This window comes from Girardinichthys multiradiatus, chromosome Y (genome assembly GCF_021462225.1).
Source record: "Girardinichthys multiradiatus isolate DD_20200921_A chromosome Y, DD_fGirMul_XY1, whole genome shotgun sequence".
Lineage (NCBI taxonomy): Eukaryota > Metazoa > Chordata > Actinopteri > Cyprinodontiformes > Goodeidae > Girardinichthys > Girardinichthys multiradiatus.
The window spans coordinates 32,467,533-32,493,950 of NC_061818.1; the positions used below are offsets into that span (position 1 = coordinate 32,467,533).

General features: G+C 42.0%; 1 pseudogene; it reads left to right on the top strand.

Annotated features, from left to right (window-relative positions):
- The first annotated feature begins 321 nt into the window (after window positions 1-321).
- The window catches only part of LOC124864449, a 35,696-nt pseudogene continuing 9,599 nt past the window's right edge, over window positions 322-26,418 (top strand).

Below are 26,418 nucleotides of genomic sequence, written 5' to 3' on the forward strand. Positions count from 1 at the left end.
TGGTATTAACAGTATCCAAAAAGGAATTAAAGAAATCAAATAGAATCAATCTTTTCTTCTATTTCTGCCATATCTGGCAAGAGTTGCTCTTCCCAAGATTTTACTCCATCTTTCTGTCTCCTGTGTTCCTCTCTGGCTCTGTTTCTGTCTCTGGTCTATCTCTATTCTATCCTGGCTTCTCTGACTTCTTCTCTGTCCTCGTTTTCCTCTTGAGCACCGATTTCTTCTGAAATCTATTATAACTAACTATGCTCTCAAATCTGCCCAGAAACAGAGGCTGATTTCTCATTTCACAGATTGGATGTGGCTGTTTTTCAGGAATTTGGGATGGGAAAATCTAGTTTATCTCGCTGCGACCTCAAAGAAAACCTAAATAAAGAAGGGTGCAGTGCAGCAGCTATAGAGTTTCCCTCCAGCACCTTTAAAATTCTGAAGGATAATCCTCTGAGTGACAAGGCTTCAAATGCGGCCGATGTAACTCAAATCAGGCCTCAGAAACTCCACATGACATTAAGACTGGGTATGTTGGTCTTAAAGGCTATAGAAATAAGATAAATGCTCCAGAATGCACTGGAGCTGCTTGCAGATTAAAAAATATCATCCCACTTTTTTCTTTTCTTCTCAGGTGATACCATGCGTTTCAAGGTGAGTGTGAAACAGGTGGAAGATTACCCCGTGGATCTCTACTACTTGATGGATCTCTCAAATTCAATGGAAGATGATCTTTTCCGCTTGCAAACCTTGGGCAACAAGCTAGCTGAGACCATGGGCAAAACAACCAGTAATCTACGCATGGGATTTGGAGCATTTGTGGACAAGACCATGTCCCCATATATGTACACTTACCCTCCAGAAGCTGTTCTTAACCCTTGTTTTAGGTATGTAGGATCATTTAGTGGTTGGCGTTTGCATTAGAGATTAGTTAAAGTAGTCAAGATTACTCTCCACAAGTCTGTGCAGTTTGAAAACGTGAAAGTGATCTTTTTAACTACTGTTCTGCGTCTTAATAAACAGATCGGCAAATCCATGCCAGCCCCAGTTTAGCTTCAAGAATGTGTTGTCACTGACAGAGAAAGTGTCTCGCTTCACTGAGGAGGTGGTTAAACAGAAGGTGTCCAAGAATAGGGATAGTCCTGAGGGTGGATTTGATGCTATCATGCAAGCAATAGTGTGCAAGGTATAAAAAAAAGACTCAAAACTATTCAGAGATTGATGTTCAGACTGAATGTGTTCCTTTTGCTTCATGTCCTATATTTTTCTGGGTCCATCTATGTTAGGAGAAGATTGGGTGGCGTCCAGATGCTTCACATCTTCTATTGTTGACTACTGATGCCATAAGTCACTTCGCCCTGGATGGACGCATAGCTGGCATTGTCCAGCCCAATGATGGCGAATGTTACCTCGACACTGACAATAATTACAAAAAATCAACTGTTCTGGTATTTTTTTTAAAAATTATAATGACAAACTGTAGTTTAACATTAAATTATTTTATGAGCTGTTCTAATCCCTGTGCTTCCCAGGACTATCCTTCCTTGGGGCTTATAACAGAAAAGATGTCTGAAAACAACATCAATTAAATTTTTGCCGTGACAAGGCATGTCGTGCCCATTTACCAGGTAAAAAATAAGAATACATGAATATTTTAAATATAATAATGGATTATTGTCTTTAAAATATGCTGTTTTTTCAGAATTATAGCCAACTGATTCCAAGCACAACTGTGGGAATGCTGTCTGATGACTCTGGGAATGTTATTCAGCTGATTCAGGAAGCTTATGCGGTACACACATATTTTCACATATTTTTATATATGTATATAACAGCTTTAGTAAATACATTGCTGTGAAAGAAGGAATTTACCTCCTTACAGATTTCCTTTCTATTGGTTTTTTGGTCACCCTTCGGTGTTTCAGATGATCAAACAAATTTTCATATCAGATAAATAAAACCTGAATTAATACAAAATACAGTTTTTATGTGATGATTGCTTTGTTAATGGAAAAAGCTATCCAAACCAATGTAGCTTCATGTGAAGAGGAAATTACACCCATTATAATAATCATTCATTTACAGTAATTAACAATATTTTCTGGAAAAATTTGTTTCATTAGCCCTACCCAGGCCTGATTACTCCCTTTCCTGTAAAACCAAGAAATCAATTAAACACAACCTGTATGACAAGAGCAAAATGGCTAAAAGATTTCTAAAAGCAGCACTCCATGTCCCAGTTTAAACAAATTAAGTTGAAAAACAAATACACTGACATATATCATTCGGGAAAGGGATGAACAGTCCTTTTAGGTCTTTCTGCCAAGCCACAGTGAAACCATTTATTGACCCACAGAGACACCATGGAGCAGTAACGATCTTTCCCAGAACTGGCCAGCAACCAAAATAAACCAAAATTATTCCAGAAAAGCACTAATAACTATTTCACGAAGTCAAAAAAAAAAACACACCTAAAGCACTTTAGGCCTCACTTTCCTCATTTAAGGTCAGTAATCATGACAGTGCGTGACACTGTGGGCAACAGCGTGACAGTTCCAAGACCAAAACCACTGTTGATCAAAAAGAAAACTCAAAGGCCTGTCTCGCATTTGCCGAAAACATGGTAATAATCCCCAACAGTCAAATACAGGGGTGGTAGAGTTATAGTAAGCTGATGCTTTGCTTCTTCAGTACCTGGAAGACTCTTACTGATGGAACAGGAAATTCTGCTCTTTGGCTGGAAATCCTCAAGAGGAATGTCTGGCCATCCGTTTGTGACCTAAGGTTAAAGCTCACTTGGGTTATGCAGCAGGACACTGATCTGAAGAATACCAGCTAGTCCACATCTCAATGGTTAAAGAAAAATAACACATTTCTGATTTGAGAGTGATCTAGTTAAAGTCTGGATTTTAATCCCATTGAGATGCTGTGGTATGTCCTTAACCTGGCTGTTCATGCTTGAAAACCTTTCAGTTTGCTTTATTAAACAATGCTGCAAAGAACAGTAGGTCAAAAGACTCATTACCAGTGCAAAGGGTTCATGGTAGTTGCTGCCCCCACGAGTAGCAGAACTTACTATGTTTAGGGGGCAAATATTTTTTACATAGGGCTGGTATGGTTTGAGTAGCTTTTTTATTCCTTCAGTTTTCCATTTGGTCTGGTTATCCTTGTCTAATAATAACATTTATGTGTTTATATGTGCAGAAAATTCGGTCTAAAGTGGAGCTGGAACTTTTGGGAGTCCCAGATGAGTTGAATCTTTCATTTAACGCCACTTGCTTCGATGGAAAGATCATTCATGGACTCAAGTCCTGCTCTGGTTTGAAGATCGGGGACACGGTACGTACTGTTTGAAAACTGTAAATACAATATGTTGCATGGTTCTTCTGTGTTTGTTTATCTTTTATCAAAGAAATTTTCACTCCACAGGTGTCTTTTAGTGTCGAAGCTCAGCAGCGCAGATGCTCCAAAAAGAAAAGCCGCACATTTACCATCAAGCCTCAGGGCTTCAAGGATTCGCTGGAGGTTATAGTAGACTTTGCTTGTAGCTGCAACTGTGAGGCCAAGGCAGTACCTGATAGTCCAGTGTGCAGCAACGGCAATGGGACCTACGAGTGTGGGGTTTGCCAGTGTCACAAGGGTCGACTGGGTCCACGGTGTGAGTGCTCACTGGAGGAATACAGTCCATCTGACGATGCCAACTGCATCTCAAAACCAGACAGCCCAGTATGCAGTGGAAGAGGAGACTGTTTATGTGGACAGTGCTCCTGTCACTCAACTGGTTTTGGTCAGATCTGGGGAAAGTACTGTGAATGTGACAATTTCAACTGCTTGCGCTTCAAAGGAGCTATTTGCTCTGGTGAGTATGTACAAGATTTTCTGTCAGTGTTTTACTAAGGTGCAGGAGTTGTCTTTGTAGTTTTAAACAACTTATGAGGAAGTCCTTCATGGATCTGACAGTCTTTTGACAAAAACTAGGCAGTCTAATTTACTTAGAGACAATTAGGTGACTGTGGCTCAGTAGGAAGAGTAGCCATCTTGCAATCAGAAGGTTGAGGGTTCAATTCCAACTTCCTCCTGCCATATGTCGATGTGCACCTGGGCAAGGCACTTAACCTCAAGTTGCCTACTGATCTGTGTATCGGTGTATGAATGTGTGAGCGTTAGTGAGTGCGATTGGGTGAATGTGGCGCTTTGAGCGGTCTGTATGACTGGAAAAGCGCTATATAAGTTCAGTCCATTTACCATTACTGTTAATTCACGGTGCCGTTCCTCTGCAATAAGACCCAGCTACAAGTTAAAGAAAACAACCATACATGAATGGTCTATGCAGGGTCCTGGCAAGGTCTTCCATGGTGCATTGAGAACTCAACAGGCTCCTCTTTTTGCATGATAAAGTGTGACAGTTCACTGGGCTGCATCCTGAAATAGTCCTAAAGAGTCCTACCAGGTCATGGTCCATTAAATGGTGCTCTCATGATGGTGTGTGGTAGGCTCATCAAGCTGCTGAATTATGATTGAGAGGCAGGCGAAAAACCATGCATGCAAAACCCACAACAAACGGCATTTAACAGTGCCTAATTCTCGCATTAACCTGAGAAAACCCATGCACAGGGCGAACCTGCAAATGCCTTGGAGCAAGAAGCTCCTGGGTTTAAATCCGTGCAATTGGTCTTTCTGCATGGAATCTGCATGTTCCTCTGTGTGTGTCCATTCCAAAACGTGACTTTTATTTGGTTACTCGAAATTGTCTTTAGGTATGAGTGTGTTTGTGCATGGTTGCCTATTCTGTGTGTTTCCGTGTCATCCAGTGATAGACAGACTATTCCCCATGGTGCTAGGATAGGTGCGCATATGCAATGAATGGATGGATGCATTCTTTTTTTTTTGCCAGTCTATCATACAAACAAAAGATATTAATAACTTGTCCTCGCACTCACAGTCAGTTCCCATTCGAATTACCTTGCATGTTTTTTTAACCATGTCCTCTCTGGTAAAGTACCGCTCATAATTGTTGTCTGAGTGCCAAGCCCAACAGATTTACTTTCACAAGTGGAGTATTACAGCCAGTGCTTTACACCTGTGGGTCTGAGTGTGAGCGTGCTTGTATATACAAGGTCTCTCGTCTCGTCGTCTTCCGCTTATCCGGGACCGGGTCGCGGGGGCAGCAGACTCAACAGAGACGCCCAGACGTCCCTCTCTCCAGACACCTCCTCCAGTTCCTCCAGGGGGAGCCCAAGGCGTTCCCAGGCCAGCCGAGAGAGATAGTCCCTCCAGCGTGTCCTGGGCCGTCCCCTGGGCCTCCTCCCGGTGGGACGTGCCTGGAACACCTCCCGAGGAAGGCGTCCAGGAGGCATCCGGTATAGATGCCTGAGCCACCTCAACTGGCTCCTCTCGATGTGGAGGAGCAGTGGCTCTACTCCGAGCCCCTCCCGGATGGCCGAGCTCCTCACCCTATCTCTAAGGGAGTGCCCGGCCACCCTACGGAGGAAACTCATTTCAGCCGCTTGTATCCGGGATCTCGTTCTTTCGGTCGTCATGACCCAAAGTTCATGGCCATAGGTGAGGGTAGGAACGTAGACTGACCAGTAAATTGAGAGCTTTGCTTTTCGGCTCAGCTCTCTCTTCACCACAACGGACCGGCACAGCGCACCCATTACTGTGGCAGCCGCACCAATCCGTCTGTCGATCTCCCGCTCCATTCTTCCCTCACTATATATATATATACAAGGTTTCTCCATAAAAATATGCAATAGCGAGGAGCCACAGACCTGCCCCACAAGACTTTGGACAGATACGGAGGAGATCCGAGCCATGGACATCCAAAGGCCCCCCAGAGAGCAGGAACCCCAGGAGAACCATCTTCGGGACTACTGCAACCCCCCAAAGAAGAGCAGGGGAGCGTCCCGGGGAACCACCTAGCAGCCTCAGTGCAGAAGCCCTAGGGACATGCAGCGACAAGCCCACAGGCCCTGCCGGCAGCCATCTAACCCGAGCAGATCCGGCCATGGACCCTGGGACATATCACTCCCCAAGCAGAGGCCCGACAGGGCCCAGGCGTCCAGGCCATGGCAACCAGCCACCGGGAGTGAGCCAGTTCACACCAAAGCATCCAGCCCCGGACACCGAGTACCACAAGTACACCAGCAGGCAGAGACATCAACCACACGCATGTAGTGTGGCGGGAAGGAAACGTAAAGACAACGTAAGGACAAACAACGATGGACATCGTAGACTCACTCACACTCCCCATACATACTCTATACTCCCAGGTCCTGGTGCCGATACCCCATAAGGGCAACCAGCCCCCAGACCCAGGAAGTGGTCCCCTTCCCTCCAGGGGTAGAGACAGGCAGGCCGCATCAGCACCTCAATGTGGGCTGGGCTAGCCTGGGCTGGTGCCTGAACCTGACCGACCCAGGACCGGACCCCAACCCCCAGTCCCGACCCCAGTCCCCAACGATCCCCATCTTCATCTGGAGAGGGGGCATGTACAAAAGAGGGTTCTACACGGTCCAAACTAGTCCGCCAACCAGAGCCGTCACAGGATGAAATAGTCCCAAACCCCAATGAATTCCGATACTAACCCCATGAGCCCCCCACCCCCAATGAACCCCAACATCAATTTCCCCACAGGGCCACCCTCAACCAGGATAAAGATATTGAACACATGCCCCTGAACCCATACGCCTTGAATCCCCTTCCCACAGCACAGTGGCACACCCCCACAAGTGAGCTTCATCCCCGAAAAGCTGACGAAGCCACACCCACACAGCGCAAGCTCCACACACAGCCCCACTCCAAGCACCCCCGCCACATCCTGCCCCCACCACACAGCGCAGCGCTACCCCAGCCCCCGCCTGCAGGCGCATCAGGGCAGACACCATCAAGCACCACGACCACAATGGAACCCCCCACCCCACACCAGGATGGGACAAACTCACCCAGCAAGAGGTCCCCGGCCAGCGGTAAGCACTCAGGGCCGGCGTCCCCTACCACACCCCTGCAACCATACAAACACTCCACATCACTGCCACTGCAACGATAGCCCAAGGAGAAACATTATCTAGCTCAGCTCCACCACTGCCGCTTAGCCGATCCAAATGCCGTTGACCCCAAATCCAAGAAGAGGACATAACCCCCCACCCCACATGCTGCAACCCCTCCACGCCACCCTCTAGGCCATACCTCGATCCCCCTCCAGGACACAACAGCCAGCAGAGCAGCACACCGCCAAGCCCGCCCAACCATCCGGCCAGCACCAGCAGCCCCAGCCCATCAGTTCATGAGAGGGAAACATGCACCAGCCAGGTAACCATGCCGGGCCGGGGTCGCTCAAGTTCAGGCACCAGCTAAGGCTAGCCCAGCCCAGGTTCAGGTGCTTTGGCGGTTTGCTTGTCTCCACCCCTGGAGGGAAGGGGACCACCTCCTGGGTCCGGGGGCTGGTTGCTCCTATGGGGTATCGGCGCCTGAACATGGGAGCATAGAGTATGTATGGGGTGTGAGTGAGTGTACAACATCCATTGTTGTTTGTCTTTACGTTGGGTGCGTGGGTTTGAGTGTTTTTATGTGTACGCTTGAGGGTGGGAATGTGTGACTGTGTGCCTGTTTTTTGTGTCAGGCTGGGTCTTGGACTGCTCCCTCTCCTGGATAAGTTTAGGTGCCCCATCAAATGTGGCGCCTATTTCCTCCCCGCCACACTACCTGCCGGTGGTTGATGTCTCTGCCCACTGTTGTACTTGTGGTTCTTGGTGTCCGGGATTGGGTGCTTTGGTGTGTGCTGGCTCACTCCCCGTGGCTGCTTGTCGGGGCCTGAACCCCTGGGCTCTCTCAGGCCTCTGGTTGGGAAGTGATATGTCCCAGGGTCTCGGGTCTCTGGGTCCATGGCTCGGGCGTAGACAGCTGCTGGTGGGGCCTGTGAGAGAGAATTTAAATGCACCCTTTCATCAAACATTTTGACAGGTGGGCGGGACTTCCGGTGAGGGCGGGACTTCCGGTGGGGGCCATGTGGGCGCCATGTGGTTGCCATGTGGGCAGGAGGTCACGTGGTCAAGCAGGGGGTGTGTCCAAGGGGCGTAACAGTGGATGTTGATTGGTTGTCGTCATTAGGGGCGATACCTTAAATGAGTCAATTAAAACACAGGGGTGTGTTTAAGGGTGTTATTAATAATCTGTATGTTTTTGCAGGCATTAATACATCTAAAAAACAAAAAAAAAAGACATGCATCCTTTTATATTTTAAAGGTATAATCAACTTAATGTTGACCTATCACATGAAATCCTAATAAAGGAACTGTGTAACCTGACAGAATTGTAAGTTAATTTTGCTTTACAGCAGGACCTATTTGTTGAATATATGAGCCAGTCTAAATCAGTTCAAAATAGAAAAGACCTAAAAAAGTAAATAAAAAAATTGTGCTTCACTACATCGATGGAACGAGAAAAACCTTCAGCTTCTGCGTCAACATACTGGAAAAGCAGCTGAAAGAGGTAAGACGAATATGAGATTAACAGAAAAAAAAAAAGAACTTCAGTATACTGTTTCCAAGTTACAAATTGACTAGCAATGATGTGTTTGTTTTTGAATCATGAGAGACTCCATTTTAGGAAAAAGGAATGATAATTTTAGTTATATAGTATAACTTTTAGTATATATATATATATATATTTGTTTCTTTGTCATAGAACCCACCGCTGATGACCTTGATGATTTCATCTTGACACAATCAGATTATGGTAAGTAAATGTTAAATGCAATAAAATATATATATATATATATTATAGTTAACCCTTGACAATGTTTCAATTTATAGATTTGATGAGAGAAGTAAATCCGAAGGATCAAGTTGGAGGGTTCAGTGGCTGGAATCGACAGTCAAAATTGAGAAGGCGAATTATTTCCAAACAAGAGAAACCCCCAACAACAACTGAACTTTCCTTTAACACAGAAATTAAAACTGATTCTTTGAATACTCCTCCGTCAATTATCATCATTTCCCCTGAAGACACACCGGATAAGTTACCAGCACCACCAGAAAGTAAGTAAGTCCTAAGAACTATCTATTTTTCTTTGAGAGTGAATGTATTTTAAACCTCAGATAAAAACTGTTTACAGATTCGACTGAGAGCTCTGTGGAAGACACAGCTGTCGAGCAGCAGCAGCAGCAGGGTAGAAAAAATAAATAAAAATTAAATAAAAACAATATATATGTATTTTAAGCATAGTTCAATAAAATGTCATATAAACCTGTTTACAGATACATCCAAAGATGCCACATTGAATCCGCCCACCAGAAGGTCGCTTTTCAAAGATCAAGACAGCTTTCAGCAGAGAGGCACCGTTTCAGTTCAACAAGAAGTGAAATCTGGAGGTTTTACCGCAAAGAATCGGAGTAAGATAAAAAAAACAAAAAACTTGTGTATTTTAAAAACTATTTTTTGTTTTATTTATGAACGCTGTGCTGCGCAGCGTAAGATAACTTTTATTGTCTTCTGTTTTTACAGAATATTTAACCCCGGCCAAAAGACAGCGACTCTTTGCGCTACAAAGCAGAGCAACGCTAGTGAGTGGATTAATGAACGGTACGTTTTAATTCATACATACATACTGAATTAATTTGAATTCCTTTGTTTTTTTTCCAGCTTTAATGTGATTATTTCAATATGTATATATATATTTATTATCTATTTATTTATTTTTTGTTCATTCTCCTTACAGAGGTAACGTTGATAGTAGGACAGATTGGCTACAGAAACGGACAACGCAGGAAGACAGTCTCTACAGCCTCACGGGATCTTCGTAATAAGGCCTCATCGTTAACGCTTCTGGTAGCATGTCAGATTCTGTTAAAGAAGCATTTTGGTGACATCAAGGTGATTTTAAACTGAACTGATCACTGTGTTTTCTTTTTTGTTTTTTTTGTTTTTTCTGTAGGTTAGTTTTATTTTATTTTGTTTCTTATGTTCATAGAAATGGATAACCGAATCAGACTTGCCCTGGATGAAATAAGAAATGTAGTTATTGAACTTAACGAAATTCCCGTTAATGCAGAAGTAGCAGATAACATCGTTTTAAATGCATCTCCTGCTAACAGTGAAAATGTAATAAATGAACATCAGCACGGTGACGTTTTAAATGTAATCAATCAGGCTCTTTACGATTTAAATAGCGCACCGTCTCCACTCAGCATTGAGGAAAATGATTCACCTGACACTCATCAGAATCCTTCTACGTCACACGCCGCAGATCGGCACGGTGACGTTTTAAACGTAATCAATCAGGCTCTTTACGATTTAAATAGCGCACCGTCTCCACTCAGCATTGAGGAAAATTATCCACCTGACAGTTATCAGAATCCTTCTACGTCACACGCCGCAGATCAGCACGGGGGTCATTTCAATACGGACGTAGCAGTTAGTTCTGATCAAATAGGACGAAACCCTCCAGCTGTGGTTGAACGTGAACATTTTAATAACCATGAAATAAGGAGACCTTTTACCATACCGCCGCCCTGTCCAAGTAACGTTCCAGATTTAGCAGCATTCTATACAGACATCATGCGTATTATAATTGAATTAGTCGACGCTGCGAGATCGTTAACCAGACGTAACGACGTTGTGCAGCTGGAATTAGGGGGTGAAAATCTCAATCGTCACATCACATTTACTGTTACAGATGATGGAAATATGATCCTGCCTGCTTTCGAAAACTTCCTCGACGATTTAGTACAATTGAATGCAAATATACCTGTAGATAATAACATGGAATTTGTTCTTCAGGTTGTTAATGACCCAGCAGGAGGTTCTAAGCGTAAAGCTGCAGGAACGTTAGACTGTGAACTGTTTAATAAGAAAATGCGTCATTTGTATATTATAAACAATACCGGTAATCAGTTATGTTTTGCAATCAGCCTCGCACACGTCTCTGATCCTGAGCTCACGGATCACCGTGCTGTAGAACTGGGGAGGAGATGGCAGCATCAGGCAGGCCTCGACGAGCAAACAGCAGTTACTTTTAGTGATATTGGTAAATTTGAAACCATTCTGAAGAGAAAAATTGTAGTGTTTCACAGAACCACGGGCTCTACTGCTCTGTGTAAATTTGAGACCAGTTTCCCTGATCGTTCAAACCCTCTGTTTTTGCTGTTATTTCAAGGTCATTACTATGGGATAAAAAATCTCAAAGGTTTTATGGGGTGCAGATATATTTGTAATTACTGTTACGCCAGCTATGATAATGCAAATACACACCATTGTGAAGGTTATTGTCCAGTGTGTCGAACATATAAATGTATGCAAGAGATTAGCAATCCTGTAAGCTGTGCAGGCTGTCAAAGAATCTGTCGTAATTCCTCATGTTTCAGTAGACACAGGGAACCGCGCATCAGAAATAGTGCTGACAGGCCTATGAGTGACTGTGAGTTGGTAAAACTGTGTAAAGTATGCAAACGGATATACGTTATTCCAATCAGTAAACCGAATAAACCACACTGTAAAATGCAGTATTTGTGGTGAAAATGTACCCCCCAGCCTAGACATTACATGCGATGATCATAAGTGTTACATTCTGCCTTGCAGTGCAATTAATCAGCTTGATGATAAACTGATTTTTTATGATTTCGAATGCCTCGTCAATGAGAGCGGCGTGCATACCCCCTTTCTGGTCTGTGCTAAAACGTTGAAAGGTGATGAATGGTACGCTTATGGACTGAATTGCACCCAAAAATTTCTCCTGCATTTCAGGAGGCCAAAGTACAGAGGTTACACTTTAATAGCGCACAATGCGCGGGGGTACGATGGTTACCTGATTCTCACAGCAATGCTGCAGTTAGAGATTAAACCTCATATCGTCATGGTAGGGAGTAAACTTCTCTGTTTAACCGACCCTGATTACAGGTTAAAATACATTGATAGCCTGTCCTTCATGTGCATGAAGCTTAGTGCCATGCCGAAAGCGTTAGGCATTACCGATCAAAGCAAGGGTTTTTTTCCCCACCTATTTTCCTCTGAACAACATCTCCAGTATGTGGGGGCTTTTCCTCCTCCATCCTGCTACGCTGTAGAACACATGAGTCTTCAAGAACAACAGGTGTTTAGCAGCTGGTACAGAGAAGCGAGCAAAGAGGTCTTTGACTTTAAGAAAGAAGCTATTCGTTATTGTAAAAATGACGTTGAAATTCTTTTTCAAGGATGCTTAAAATTCAGAGACGAGTTCTTTAAGGAGACAAGTGTGGATCCGTTTAAAAGTATCACAATAGCATCAGCCTGCATGAAGGTTTTTGTAACCAATTTCCTTCCTCCTCAAACCTTAGCCATTCCATCACCTCTGGACTACAGACGTAGCAGTAAAACGTTCTCCAGCGCGTCCATTCAATGGCTCGGCTGGATTGCAGACAGCAGAGCCATATTTATCGAGCATGCATTAAATAGGGGTGAAAAGAAAATCGGGCCATATTCAGTGGATGGGTATGCAGAGATTAACGGTGTTGCGTTTGAATTTTACGGCTGTTTTTTCCACGGCTGTAAAAAGTGTTACATGCCTCATGACAAGTGTCCGTTGAGAGGGGTCGCATTTGAACAGTTTTACGCAGCCACTGTTGAGAGAAGCAAGGTGTTACAAACTGTGTACGGCCTTCGTCTCGAAGTCATATGGGAGCATGAGTGGATTGAAATGAAAAAATCAGACCCAGGGGTGATCAGCTTTCTTGAGAAAGTTAATGCACCCGAATCCTGCCAAAAGGCAGGTTGCAAAATTGTGTTTAAACAGTTTTTGGGGGAAATTTGCGCAAAGAAGTGATCTGTCTTAGACCACAGTCATCACTAACCCTGAAGACTTTTTCAGCTTCATGTTCTCGAGTAAATACAGGGTTAACTATTTTCATTTTTTCAACCCTGAAATGTGTGTAGTGCAGTGGAACTACAGCAACGTGTCATATATCCTCCAAGTAAGGCAAACAATGTGTTTATAGCAGCATTCACCACCGCTTATGCACGTTTAAAACTTCTCAGCAGCATGGAGAAGTTACAGGACAGATTGATTTATATTGACATGGACAGTTTGATTTATGTGACAAAAAGTGGTGAAACTCCTCTGGAATTGGGGAATTATCTGGGTGATCTTACTGACAAGTTAGATGGTGACAGCATTTCGGAGTTTGCATCGACAGGACCCAAGAGTTATGCATACCAAACTAAAAACCGTAAAAAAGTAGTGATACGTGCTAAAGGCATCACTCAGACGCATGAATGCAGCGAGAGGGTCAATTTTGACAGCATCAAAGGGCTGGTTGAGGGCTACTTACAGGGGTCAAGTGAGGGTGTCATTGAAATCCCTCAACACACGATCAGGAGGGATAAAAAGAGATTCCGTTTGACAAACGCGACATTTCTTAAAAAGTTTCGACTGGTGTATGATAAGAGACGTCTTTTTTCTGACGGGACAACTCTGCCTTTCGGTTATTAGAGTTGAAGAAGAAATAAAATAAAAAGTCACATGGATTTACAGGAGATTGATTTTGATCCTAGATTTAGAGCACCTTTCTCATGTATGATAGTTGGACCCAGCGGCTGCGGGAAAACTTTCTTTGTAAAAAGTATTTTACAAAACTGTAATCATGTCATGGATATTGTTCCAGAAAATATTGTATGGATTTACACATCTTTTCAACCCATGTATGCTGAATTGCAGAAGATGAATAAAAATATTACCTTTGTGGAAGGATTGCCTCATTCTTTTGAAGATGAAAACCTGTTTCCTCCTGATCAGAATCATTTGATCATTCTAGACGATGTTATTGCTCAAGCCTCAGATGATGAAAACGTGATGAAGGTCTTTACCCAGTTTCGTCACCATCGTAATATGAGTGTTATGATGTTGACTCAGAATGTTTTTCATCAGGGAAAGTTCAGTCGCACTATTAGTTTGAACTGTAATTATATGGTGTTGTTTAAGAACCCTAGAGATAAACTCCAGCTGAATATACTGGCCCGCCAAATGTTTCCATCTCAAAAGAGTCTCTTCTTGGAGAGTTTTGAAGATGCAACGAGAGAAGCTCATGGATATTTAATCATCAATTTTACGCCTACCTGCCCAGAACATTTCAGACTGAGAACGGGCATACTTCCTCAGCAGTGGCCTGCTGTGTACGTACCCAGAACAAAGTAAGTCATCATGTCAGCGCGTATAAAAAGGAATTTACCATTATTCAGAGCTTTGTACCAGGCCTGTCCACAGAAACGTAAAGATATTCTCGCACACTGCTCTCCCAACTTTATTCAGGCTCTGTGCGAGATTGCACTGAATATCCTAAAAGGTAACATTAAACTATCACCCTCTCAACACCGACAATTGAAGAAACAAAGAAATATCATCAGATTGTTGGGTGATAAAAGAACCGGGATAAAAACTAAACAGTTGGCTCTCAAAAAGCAACGAGGTGGTTTTATTCTCCCCATCTTAACGGCTCTTGCTCCCTTGATCGGTGATCTAGTGGGTGGAATCATCAGGAGATAATGTCTCTCAGAACATCGCAGAAGATGTTTCTCATTTCACCTCATCAATTCAAGCGTCTGACCCAGTCAGACACGTCCATCAGACAGACGGCGGAGGAGAATTTGGATGCTGAAATGAGAGCGATATTAAACGAGCCGGGTTTGACTTCTTATGAAAAAATCAAGAGATACGATGCTCTTCTCCAGAGGTATCTGACTTTACTTAAGCAAGGTGTCAAAGAAGAAAAACAGCAGGTCAGTTTAACGCTGCAGCGTGACACAGAGGTTCCTGAACATGAGCGGTCCCAAGAAAAACAAGGCCCAGGGCAGGACGAGGCCCCTAAGGATCAGGTTCTTACGGAAGTACTGAAAAGCCTACCTAAACACAATCGTAAAAATGCCGAGTACATTTTGAAGAAATTATCCGAAAGAAGTGAGAGTTGGACTTCGCGAGGTGAATTTGTATTTAAAGGAAATGTTATAAAAGGGTCCCACATGATGGATTTGTTGAAAAATGTCATGCTTCCGTTTAAAAAATCTGGAGCATCACAAACCCAAGGATGGTCTGATTTTCTACACACCTTGTCAGAAGTAAACATACCTATATCTTCAGTCATTAACCCTTATGCTCGTGAAGAATATAGACGTTTCAAAACAGAGGGTACATCGATTGAAAATGGGGGTACACCCCCCAGCGTTAAGCAGAGAAGAAAAAGAAGAAGAAGGCAGATAACTCATTCTCCCTACTGGTCGAGATCTGAGCTGGAAGATCCAAAAAATGCTGATAGGAGATCAAAAAGGTCTCTTCGTAAGACGACACTACCACCCCGATGGATTACATTTTCACCATAAACCGTTATAAGAAAAATGAAACATGTAGTCTATTTCTTTTATTCAATAAAATATTTATTGATTATATTTTTCAAGTCTAACTTCATTCTCTACTTCACACACTAACATATGATATCATTACACAAATATTAAATCATAAGAAGAAAAAAAAAACAATGAAAAAAAAAAAAAGACATTTTAAATTCCATAACAATCCAGAAACATCTCCAAAGAGCATGTTCCGTGAGTATAAAATGTACAACTTTGATTAATGACACATTTCTGATATTTTTTCACAAAGTTAGATACCATTAAATCATTCTTAATCACATCTCCGGTGTATTTCGACAACACTTGCTGCATTGATAATCCGCACGCTCTATGACATAGATAAAAAATGCAATGGTGACCGCACACAGTGGACAGAGTGTTTTGAAGCTGATTATTATGATACAATATTTTTGAGGATCTGTCTTCTAAAAATGTTACAATGCTTGACGGGTAGAACTCGAAATCCGGAGAGAATCCATAAGAGTCAAAAAGGCTGGATTGACCATTCTCATCCAAAGTCAGAGCTAGCCAGTGTTCCCCCGGCTTGTGTGAAGGATGTGTATTCACGATAAAGTAGGCCGGCCCTGGGAATTTGTCAGCTAGCAGCGGCAGCTGGTCGCACAGCCACACACCGCAAAACAAATCTCCCAGCAGATGACGCATCAGGCTCTCAATTTCATGATTATTCATGCCTGATTAGATTAATAATAATCCACCAGCACACGCCTCTTTGAATCAATCTCTAAAATAGAGTCATAACAAGCGTAGATGATCAGCGTGGTGGTATGAGGCAACGGGTTTCTGAAGCGCATTTCCAATCTTAAATTCCCACTGGAAACTGGAGATAGAGCATCTGTGTCCTCACCCGGGTTAAGATTAAATGTGAATAGAGAGTATCCTTGATTAAATTCCTGACGTGATATACTCAGTGGAAGATCTTTTAGATGTCGTCCTGTAGCCGTAAACAAGTTGTAATACTCTCTCACTGAATGACCTTGGTTAAATTTGGCTGGAAGGCTTTAGCAGGAATTTGTCTGCCATCCTTACACAAAGCTAAATATTCCATATCAAAATGATTAAAGTCAAACGGATTGAGATTGCGTGTTCCTGTAAAAGCGTCATGATCCAGTAACGCAATCACCACATACTTGGGAAAGACGCCTAAGAAAAGATTCTCTTGGTTGCATACCCTTGAATTTTCAGGGATGGAATATGTTTTTACATTCACACGTAAAAGTGGATACAGAGCATTTGCTTTCATTAAAGCTGAAGCGTGCCCCAGTCGTACAGCTGGAGAGACAGTAACTTTTTTGATAAAAAGAGATGCTCCTAATATCCTGAGTTTGTAAGTGGAGTCTCTTGCGGCCATGAGACAAAAGGCATCGGTGGCTCTTGTAAGTTTAATTTTAAGGTCAACAGAGTTTAAAAGAAGTCTCTCGCAGAAAAATATGTCGGCATGCAGGGGGCCTAGGAGATGTACCTCCTGGAATTTGCCGTAAAGCCTGCTCTGCTGTTAAGACCTTGGTTAGGGCCGTTAGTTGTAACAATAGAGTTCAGAGCACCTGCAGTGTCTTTATAAAAAAGACCAGAGCTAAACTGGGTTTTTAAAGAATCCTCAGAAAAGTTTAACAATGTCTCAATCATGGCTCTATATGGATGTGTAGCGCTGGATTGTGAAATCATTCGATCTCCGAGAGTGACGTCACACTGACTGAAGATGGTGTTTAACGGGTAGTTGATGAGCCCTACAGGTGCATCATCTGGCAGGTTTGTTCCATTCTCGTTAGTAATTTTCACTCTGAGATGCAACAGCGTATCGTTGAGATCCAAATACTTTTCTCCGTCTCCCGGAATGAAAAACTCGATCGGCCCTCCATCAGTGATTGCTGATAAAGGCTGGATCTCGGTGTAAATTTTATCTTCAATCGATAGCTGCGTCATCGGGGCAGAAAATAAGTCCAACTCTGCCAGCGTGCACTCTGATGATTTGTTATGTAAAAGAGCCATTATTTAAATATATCAAAACTTGCGGATGACTTCCTTCCTCTTCGTTTGTCAGCTGCGACTGATCTCCTTTTTTGCGTTTGTCGTTATTTTTTAACCGTCCTTAAACGATCACCAGGGGGTCTTGTTCTGGGTCTTTTGGATAAAACCATAATTCCTGAACCTTCTTGACCGTCGGTGTATGTAGAACCACTCATTTTACTCACGGCTCTACCGATGACATCCGAAGCGATATTTGATGCAGCCGTTTTAAGATGGGGTTTTGCAATTGCAAATCCTTTTTTAACCAGAGGGGATACGAAGCGGAATAATTTTGAAAATAATGATCCAATTCCGCGTCCGTACATGACCGGGGCCCCATAAAACCCTGGCAGATTACCGCCTGATTGACTTACATAGTAATTTACAAAGCGATTTGGATCACGTCTCAGACTTAGATGTGCCATGTTCTCTCTTGCCTGCTTGATGCAGTGTTGAATGACCAGCGTAATATGAATGATAACCAATCAATCTTAGAGGTTATATACATATCTCTGGAATAGTTTATACAAATAAAATTTATCTCGGGCTACGTTGTGATATCACCGGTCTGAAGTGTAGTCTTATGACGGTCTTTCCATAGACGAAATTTACAGGAACGTTTTGGTCCGATTTAATTTCTATATTGATATTTTCAATATGTCTTCTGGAGACTGGAAGGTAGTGGGCGGGGTTAAACGTCTGAGTAATCATATCACTGAATGTGCCTTGTACTTTGACGGTCCGCAGTAAAGGTGCAAAAGTGTCGCCTACTATTTGAGGGCTGACCACGTCGCTGTAACAGTATAGGTGATAGAAACCAGCCTTTATATCCGCCGGAAAAGGAGCCAGTTTTGGTTCAGAAACATGAATCCATTCCCCTGGTTTCACGCCCATCATATAAGCTAGAGTGCTGAAGAAGCGTATTTCATACGGACTATTTGCTTGAAATGCAAATCTCTTTTGAACTTTGCTGAATTTAATGCGTAAACCCGATTTCAATTTTTTGAAAAACATTTCCATCTCTGTCTCGAGTTGAACAACGCTGTTATAGTAGCCACTTCTGATCCTTTGCGTATTGATCTCCACATCACCAACCTTCCTCCATTCAAAGTAGGCATCATAATCCGGTAAATTATGCCATGTATGAGGGTATGAAATCTCGGCTAATGCAACCATCCATTGGCCTTCTAAATCAATATGTTGAGCTAAATTTACACGGAAACTTGAACTGGTATTATTTTTAAACACTTCCATGCTAGCATTAGATGGAAGAGTAACGTAAAAGCCATCATCCTCTACCTGACGGTTCATGATGCTGTGTCAACTGTGAGGTTTAGTGCAAACCTTTTTTATACGTTTCGAAGTTCATCAAACTTGATCCAACTGTTGAATTTCTCAGGCCAGTTTTTCCAGCTTACAAAAACCTGTTTGACTCCCTTGACCGTACGTCGTTTTAATATTTTTTCCACTTGATACATCTTGTCGTTAAATATTTTTACTTTTTGAAGTTCCTCAGCGTAAAAGGAACCCTCGATAGGTTCTCCATCCAAATCTTTGAGTTTGTATACAGGAGGAGAACGGGGTATCCGCTCATACACTGTAAACACTTCATCCGTAAAACTCTGTTCGTATTTTTTGTCAAACACTCCACGGACCTTGGATATTCTGACAAGATCCCCTTGTTTAAACGTTGTCACTGAGTCCTTGCAATATCTGTTGGACTTGACATCATACAGATTCTGAAACACTTGAAAGGCATTTTCTGAGGTCACTTCCATAGGGCTCATTTTAATGCTGGAGTGGTAGGAATGGTTGTAGCTTCTAGCTAGGTTTTGCAGTACATCGACGTACCGCCGGGTATTGTTAGCTGTAAAATATCTCCACATCCTTGTTTTTAATGTGCGGTTAAATCTCTCGACCACTGAAGCTTTTGCTTCACTCGCTGTGGCAAAATGTTCAATACCGTGTTTCTCCATTAAAACTTTAAATTTCTTGTTAAAAAATTCTTTACCGGCATCAGTCTGAAGTTTTTTGGGGATCTGACTTTCTGTAAAAACTGATTCAAATGCCTTTACCACCTCAGCGGCTGTTTTCCTCTTCAAAACTCGTACATATGCCCTTTTTGAAATGATGTCAATGACTGTTAATAAATAATTATAACCATCATTTTCCATGGCCAGAGCTTGCATGTCACAGAGATCAGCCTGGAACTGCCTCAATGGTCTGGTGACAAAAACTCTGTTTCTCAGGAACTTTATTCTTGCAAGTTTATGTAGAGTATAGGTATCTTCTCCTGATAAAAAATCTTTAACTTTTTCAACCGCAACCTTCTTTCCCGTTTCATCTTGCATAACCCTCCTCAGCCTATCTACACCCCCAAAACTTCCCGGATTTGAAGGGCTATAATATACTTTCTTCATCAGCCGTCTTCGTGCCATCTCTGCCTTATGCTCACTCTGCCGATTACTTGTTAAATAATGAGAAAAAACACACAGGAGGTTAGATTTATCCTTATTTATTTTTATTTTTTTTGTATTTAATATAAACAAAAAACAACCAGAAAACAAAATCAGATAAAATGCAGATGAATTCAAACACTACTAGCTTTTAAACAACACTTTTGGGAAAGGTTACTATGTTCCTACTTTAATTGTATTTAATAGTAAAAAGAAAAAAGAAGAAAAATCATATAATGCAGATTAACTAAAGTACTGGAATACTAAAACAAAAAATGATACAACAAGTCATCAAACATGTGAGATCAGTTTGTCAGTCCATAGCACTCTGAAACAGAGTTAAGTTGTTTGAGATGTTTCTCATCGACCATGCGATCATAAACGTGCGCTATTGCACTGTGGATGCCTTGTACCGATTTCAGTTCATATAAAACCGTCTTGGCAATCGTCTTCACTCTGAAGTCATCCGCTTGTATGCTTCGAAGTACCAGAAGATTCTGAATAGCAGGAACGAGTTTGGGGGTTACGAGTCGTCGTACGATGCGTTGAAAGTTGACTTGGTAATAATCCTCCTCCAGTACCTCCAGGCAATGGTGTTGACGTTGGCTTGGGTGGTTCGTTATACATCCATAGCAGGTTTCTCTGAGATAGTTCAAAGAGGTTATGTTGAATAAATGAAGTATCGCTGTTTTCACCGTATTGATGAGGGTGGTTGAGAACCAACCGTCAATTTCGTCCTCCTGGTTACTCTCATCCTCTGCTGAAGGCTGAGGGTCCTCCATCCATCCCAGGGTTTGTGTAGGGGCTTTGGTAGAGGGTGAGTAGCCGGTGGCTACCTCCTCCTCCACGACCACCTTCATGTCTTCTGGCAGGACATTCGCGTCTACAGACTCAGCCATGAATAGCGGTGATGGTGAGCAGAGGTCTGGAGAAAGCGGTAGATATTTCATGTTGTATCCTGTAGGTGATGCAGGACTGAAGTGGTTCTCTGAGAATGAGGATGTTGAGGTGGATGGTGAGAAGAGGTCAGGGGAAGGCGGATGATATGGTCCAATGTTGAAGCTTTCATCGTGCTCAGGAGAGAAGTGGATCTCTGCTCGGTGGTTGTAGAGATCCCTGTATGGTGTCGATCCACTCATTCTCATGATACGATTCTCAGTGTCTGTGAGCTTGCAGTTATCCCCCCATATATATATCATAGGAAGGGGCGTGTCCTCAGAAGAGGGTTCGTTCTAAACGTAAAACAGGAAACGTCAGCGTTTTTTTTCACTGACATGACATCGATCCAACTTCGTGACTTTTGGAAAAGGTCGGAAAGACGATGTCCAATTTCACTCATCTTCTCTGCCCAAGCTTCAAACGGCAGAGCCAGCATTGTCTTGAATACGCCGCAGTCTTGATTGAAAGCCTCCAACACAAACAGATCTGAGGGACTCGTCCGGTTGTTCCTGCGTCTGCTTGCCCGAAAAGACCAGCGGCCATTTGCTGTGGTTTTTGACCCCCACACTGCGCTAAAGAGAGGTTCTCTCTCAGCTATTTCAACATCGGATGGTATATGAAACATTCTCGCCCGTTTTACAGGTCGAGGAGACAGTTCATTTTCTTCTTCTTCTTCCTCCCTCTCCTGCCTTGAGACTGTTTCAGGGCTATCATTAAGGTGCGGGATTGCAAGCCTTAACACAGCCCAGTCGCTGTGGGTGAGTGTACACAGAGCCAGTGATCCATTAAATACCTCATCTTGATCTAATTGATACAGGCAAAGCTCTCCTATTTCATACATGAAAATATAACCCCAGTTGCTTGTTCATCATCATCATCTTGGCACGCATTGCGTTTCTCCTCCGCTTGACGATAAACTCTCTTAACTCTAGCCATTGTTGAACGGATGTTCTTTTTTTCCAACGAATGCTGCATGTAAAGTGCAGAGTTTTATCTCTGTATTTAAAGTAAACACTAAAGCACGCCCTATTGTTTTCATTGGGTTATTTAAGGTTTAACGATGCTTACAAACACACCCCCTCTATTTTTAATTGGTGCTGATGCCAAACAGTTTCCGATAATACCATATTTGTCTTGTTCTATTTATAACAAACAAACCCCTGTGTTTTAATTGACTCATTTAAGGTATTGCCCCTAATGACGACAACCAATCAGCATCCACTGTTACTTGGACACACCACCTGCTTGACCACGTGACCTCCTGCCCACATGGCAACCACATGGCGCCCATATGGCGCCCACCGGAAATCCCGCCCTCACCGGAAGTCCCACCCACCTGTCAAAAAGTTTGATGAAAGGGTGTACTTAAATTCTCTCCTGTGGGCTTGTCCCTGCAGCTCCCTGGGGCTTCTGCACTGTGGCTGCTGGGTGGTTCCTCTGGGACTCTCCCCTGCTCTTCTCTAGGGAGTTGCGGTAGTACCGGCGGTGGTACTCCTGGGGTTCCTGTGCTCTGGGGGGCCTTTGGATGTCTGTGCCTTGGATCTCCTCCATATCTGTCCCAAGTCCTGCGGCTCAGCTCTGTGACTCCTCACACTTGCTACTGCATATTTTTATGGAGAAACCTTGTATACACAAGCACGCTCACACTCAGACTCACAAGTGTTTAGATTCAGGTATTAACAGATACACAAATGTCCTATAATGAGCTGCATTTACCACTAAATATATCTTGCATTCATAAGTACCGTGCACTTTTTGGTAAAAAAGCTGTTGATATCAAAGTTTCTGCCAGTGTAGAAGCAAGCAGGGTGTTATCTTGTATTCTCTTCCTCCTTCTTTCTTTACTCCATTCTTTTCTCCTTCTCTCCCCTTTTCCTTTTTGCCCCACCTCTCTCTCTCTTTCTTGCTTCTTATTTTTTTTCTTTTCATTTCTGTCTCCATGTCCGTAACAATTGAAATAATCCCAAAGCAGTTTCTAATAAAGTTTATTTTATAAACATCAAGCAGAGCTTTAAAGCGTTAGTGGTATTGCTCCACTTAGTAAAGTAAATCTGTTGGGCTTTTTCTTGGCACTCAGACCACAATTCTGAGCGCTACTCCACTGGACAGGACAAGGTAAAAAAAAAAAAGAATAATGTTTGATGACATGTGTCAAACAATAGACTAAACGTTTAACAGTGTTGCTTACAGCGAGTTCTGTTAATCAGGAAAGATCTATCCGCCCTTCCCTTCCCTTTTCTTTGTCCTTCTCCTTAGAGTTTGACTACATAGTTCTTTATGCTTTCTCTCTGCTCTGTTATCTGAAGGAGTTTACATAGTTTTTCTGTTGCCAAGCTGAAAAACTGAAAAAAGTTCATATTTCAAATATATATGCAATCTTTCCTTGTTTACAAATACATGTAAATAATTACATACATAGAGTAATCAAATTGCTAACCATTAACAGCACAGCTCTCTTTTAGAACATTGGAGCGTTTACTCGAGACTGTTTTCTTTGGGGAGCCAGTTACTGGTGCCAGGATATGACTGATGTTCTCACTAGAGCTAAATGTTTTGCTTTAACTCCCTATAACAAGTTTGCACAGCTCATTGTTCTGTGACTCAAGTAATAACACACACCTTGCATTTTTTTTGGGTAATTTATTGCAGTAGTTTGGGTATGTATGCGTCAAGTATTAGCAAATTAAAAAATTCATATTTTACTTTTCACAGCAACAAGGCTCTTGTTACATTTAAAGGGAGTGCAGCTTTGTGTGTCTTTTTGGAAGAAAGGATGACATATTGTGATCATTTTTTACCACAAAACCTTCTTTTAGGGCTCACTAGGTTCAAAAATATCACATTAAGTGAGCAGTTAGTAGCTCCTGCAGTTGAAAGCTCTCTGAATGTCTCTTTTTCTATAAATGGAGATTTGTTTCTCTCAGGAGCTAAAGTTAATAACTAGTCAAGAGACGTCAAGACCAAATCAAATTTTTACCATCACTAAACAGTTCCAGTCTCAAAAGTTGCAAAGAAGTTGATTGTACAAATGTTTCTTTTTATTTGCATTAGGTTAATTACACAGATAATTGTTGACATTTATTAAGCGTATTTAAAGTAAAATACAAGTTAAAAACTCTGTAAAAAAGCTCTGTTAAAACCAATAAATAGCATTCAGTTGATCTGGTATTTATTTTTTTTCTTAAACTGTTAGCTTTAACCCATGTAATACTGATGGGGATATTTCTACAAATAAATGTGCTCTTCTTTGCAGAATCACTTTAAATCAGCCACAGACATCAATCCAGACTTTGACTAGTCCACTTTCAAATTTTTACTACTTATTTATTTAGTTCTTCATTTGAGTCAGAGGTGTACTTTCTGGTAAGCTGTTGATCATTGTCCTGCTACATACCCCAAGTGCACATAAGCTCAAGGTCACAAACTGATGGCTGAACAGCCTAAGTGTATTACAGCACTGGAAATACTTGAAAACGTGGATTTATAGGGCTGTTTAAAAGAAATCCTAAATAAGATCAGTTTTCTTATCTGATATAAATATCTAATGGTCTTCCATAGCAACACACATAAATAAACCCGCCAAAATTTTGTCAAGGCTTTTGGTTTTGGTATGCCCCTACTGAAGATGTAGAGGTCACCTTCTGGCCACCCCTTACAAAACGTCCTGGAAGTGAGTCTGGGTATGCATGCACTACATCAACATTTAGATTTCATGTCCAAATTAAGGTACATTTAAATCAATGCCAGTACAACATTTGACTGTAGTACGATGATCAGTTCCATTTACCTATTACTGATTGAGATATGTGGCTGTTCAAAAGCTACTTCTATAATAAAATTTGGTCTTTGAAGAACAACAACATTTAATTGCTCTTTGGGATTAAGAAAATATTTTTGAATTGAACTGAATTGAATTGAATTTGTACCAGCTCTTATCACTGGGGAGGTGGCACACTGCCTCAAACATGAAAGGTTTGTAACATCTTTTAAAGAGCCCCCAACAAGGGACTTTGCTGACTTTTAATGCAGCTTATTTACACTCATGAAGCTGTATCCAGAGGAACATGTTCTGTGTGCTTTGGATAAATGTATGTGTCTTAGTATAAATATAATGTTTCCTTTAAAGAGTTGGAGTCCTTCGGTACCACTATGAATGTAGCCGTGGCTTAGGGCTAAGAAAACCCATCCTTGATATTGTTCTGTAATTTTTTCTGTGTATGTTTTCCATTGCTGAGGGCAGTGGGACTGAGGCAGGAGTCGGCACGCCTTGCTCCGGGGCCCATAAATATGAGGAAAGAGAGCAGGAAAGTTTGCATTCCACTTTTGGCAGTTTGCCGTTCTGCTCTCCTTCCTTTTTGCAGGACCAAGCTCTGTCTTAGTGCTCCGTCTTGTTTTCCTCTTTTTTGTCATTTATTGAGTCACCCCATTCTTTAAACTTCTCCAAAACTGCAGCAAGTGATTAATAGATGAGCACGATGTAACAGCTCGAGTACCCTTTTTTACAAAAACATTTTTTTCATGTGACAGTTCCGGTGAAGTTTCTATTGCTGTTATTAGCTTCTAGAAATACGTAGCATGGCAGATTATGCAGTGGCTTTATACAGCTATGTAAAACTGTTATCCACTGACACCACGGGTAGCCATAAGAATAAAATCCCTAACTAAAGAAGAAACTATATTAAATAGGCTGGATACACAGTAATTGTTTTCTTAAGTTTACAACAGAGGATGATTTCTCCCTAAGCTGTTGAATCAAAGCCCCTTGGATGCTGTGTAACATTTCAGGACCAGTGACTCCGACAGAGTAATCCAGCTGGGCTGTGACTCACACATTTTGCTGTTAGTCATCCAGTGCAAAATCCTGTTTGGTTTTCTAATAAGAACATAGCATTCTCCAGAGGTCTGCTGTTGTTTCACAGGTTGCCTAATGTGCTGATGCAGTGTCTGCCTGTAATCCAGCGAGAAGAGCTCGCTCTGAGATTCAGTCAACAAATAGTTGTCATGGTGTAACACTTCTAACTTCTAACAATAACCTGGCTTTGTGCTACCTATGCTTCTGCAATCTGAGGGTGTATTTTATATGATTACCTGCCCATAATGAGCTTATGATGCTTAGGATAAGCAACAATATTATAAGCAATAATAATTAAGTTCATGAACATATCAGTTTCCAAATGGGTTAGATCTAAAAAGCAACATAAAAGGAAACTAATTAAAATGGGAATTTTTCTTTGCTTTGGCTTGAATTATTAATAATTAGGGTATCTTTGTTGTTTTCAATGGCAGTAATAACAGTTAGGTTCTCAAATAGCAACCCTAGACTTTACACTTGGGCCAAATTGATAATTTCAGTATTACAGATTCTACAAACACATCATTCACTGGTCCTCATATTTCAACATGTAACATGCTTGCAAAGACTCAGGAAACAACCTCAATGCCACAAAACCAATATAGCTATACACACCCACACACCCACACACACACACACACACACACACACATACACACTTCTGAGAACATTGCAATGACTAAACCCTAATTGCCTGAAAGCTCCAATATCATTAAAAGCCACAAATAGAAATATAACAATACTTAATCCCACATGAGTATTGATTATTATCTTTGCAACTAA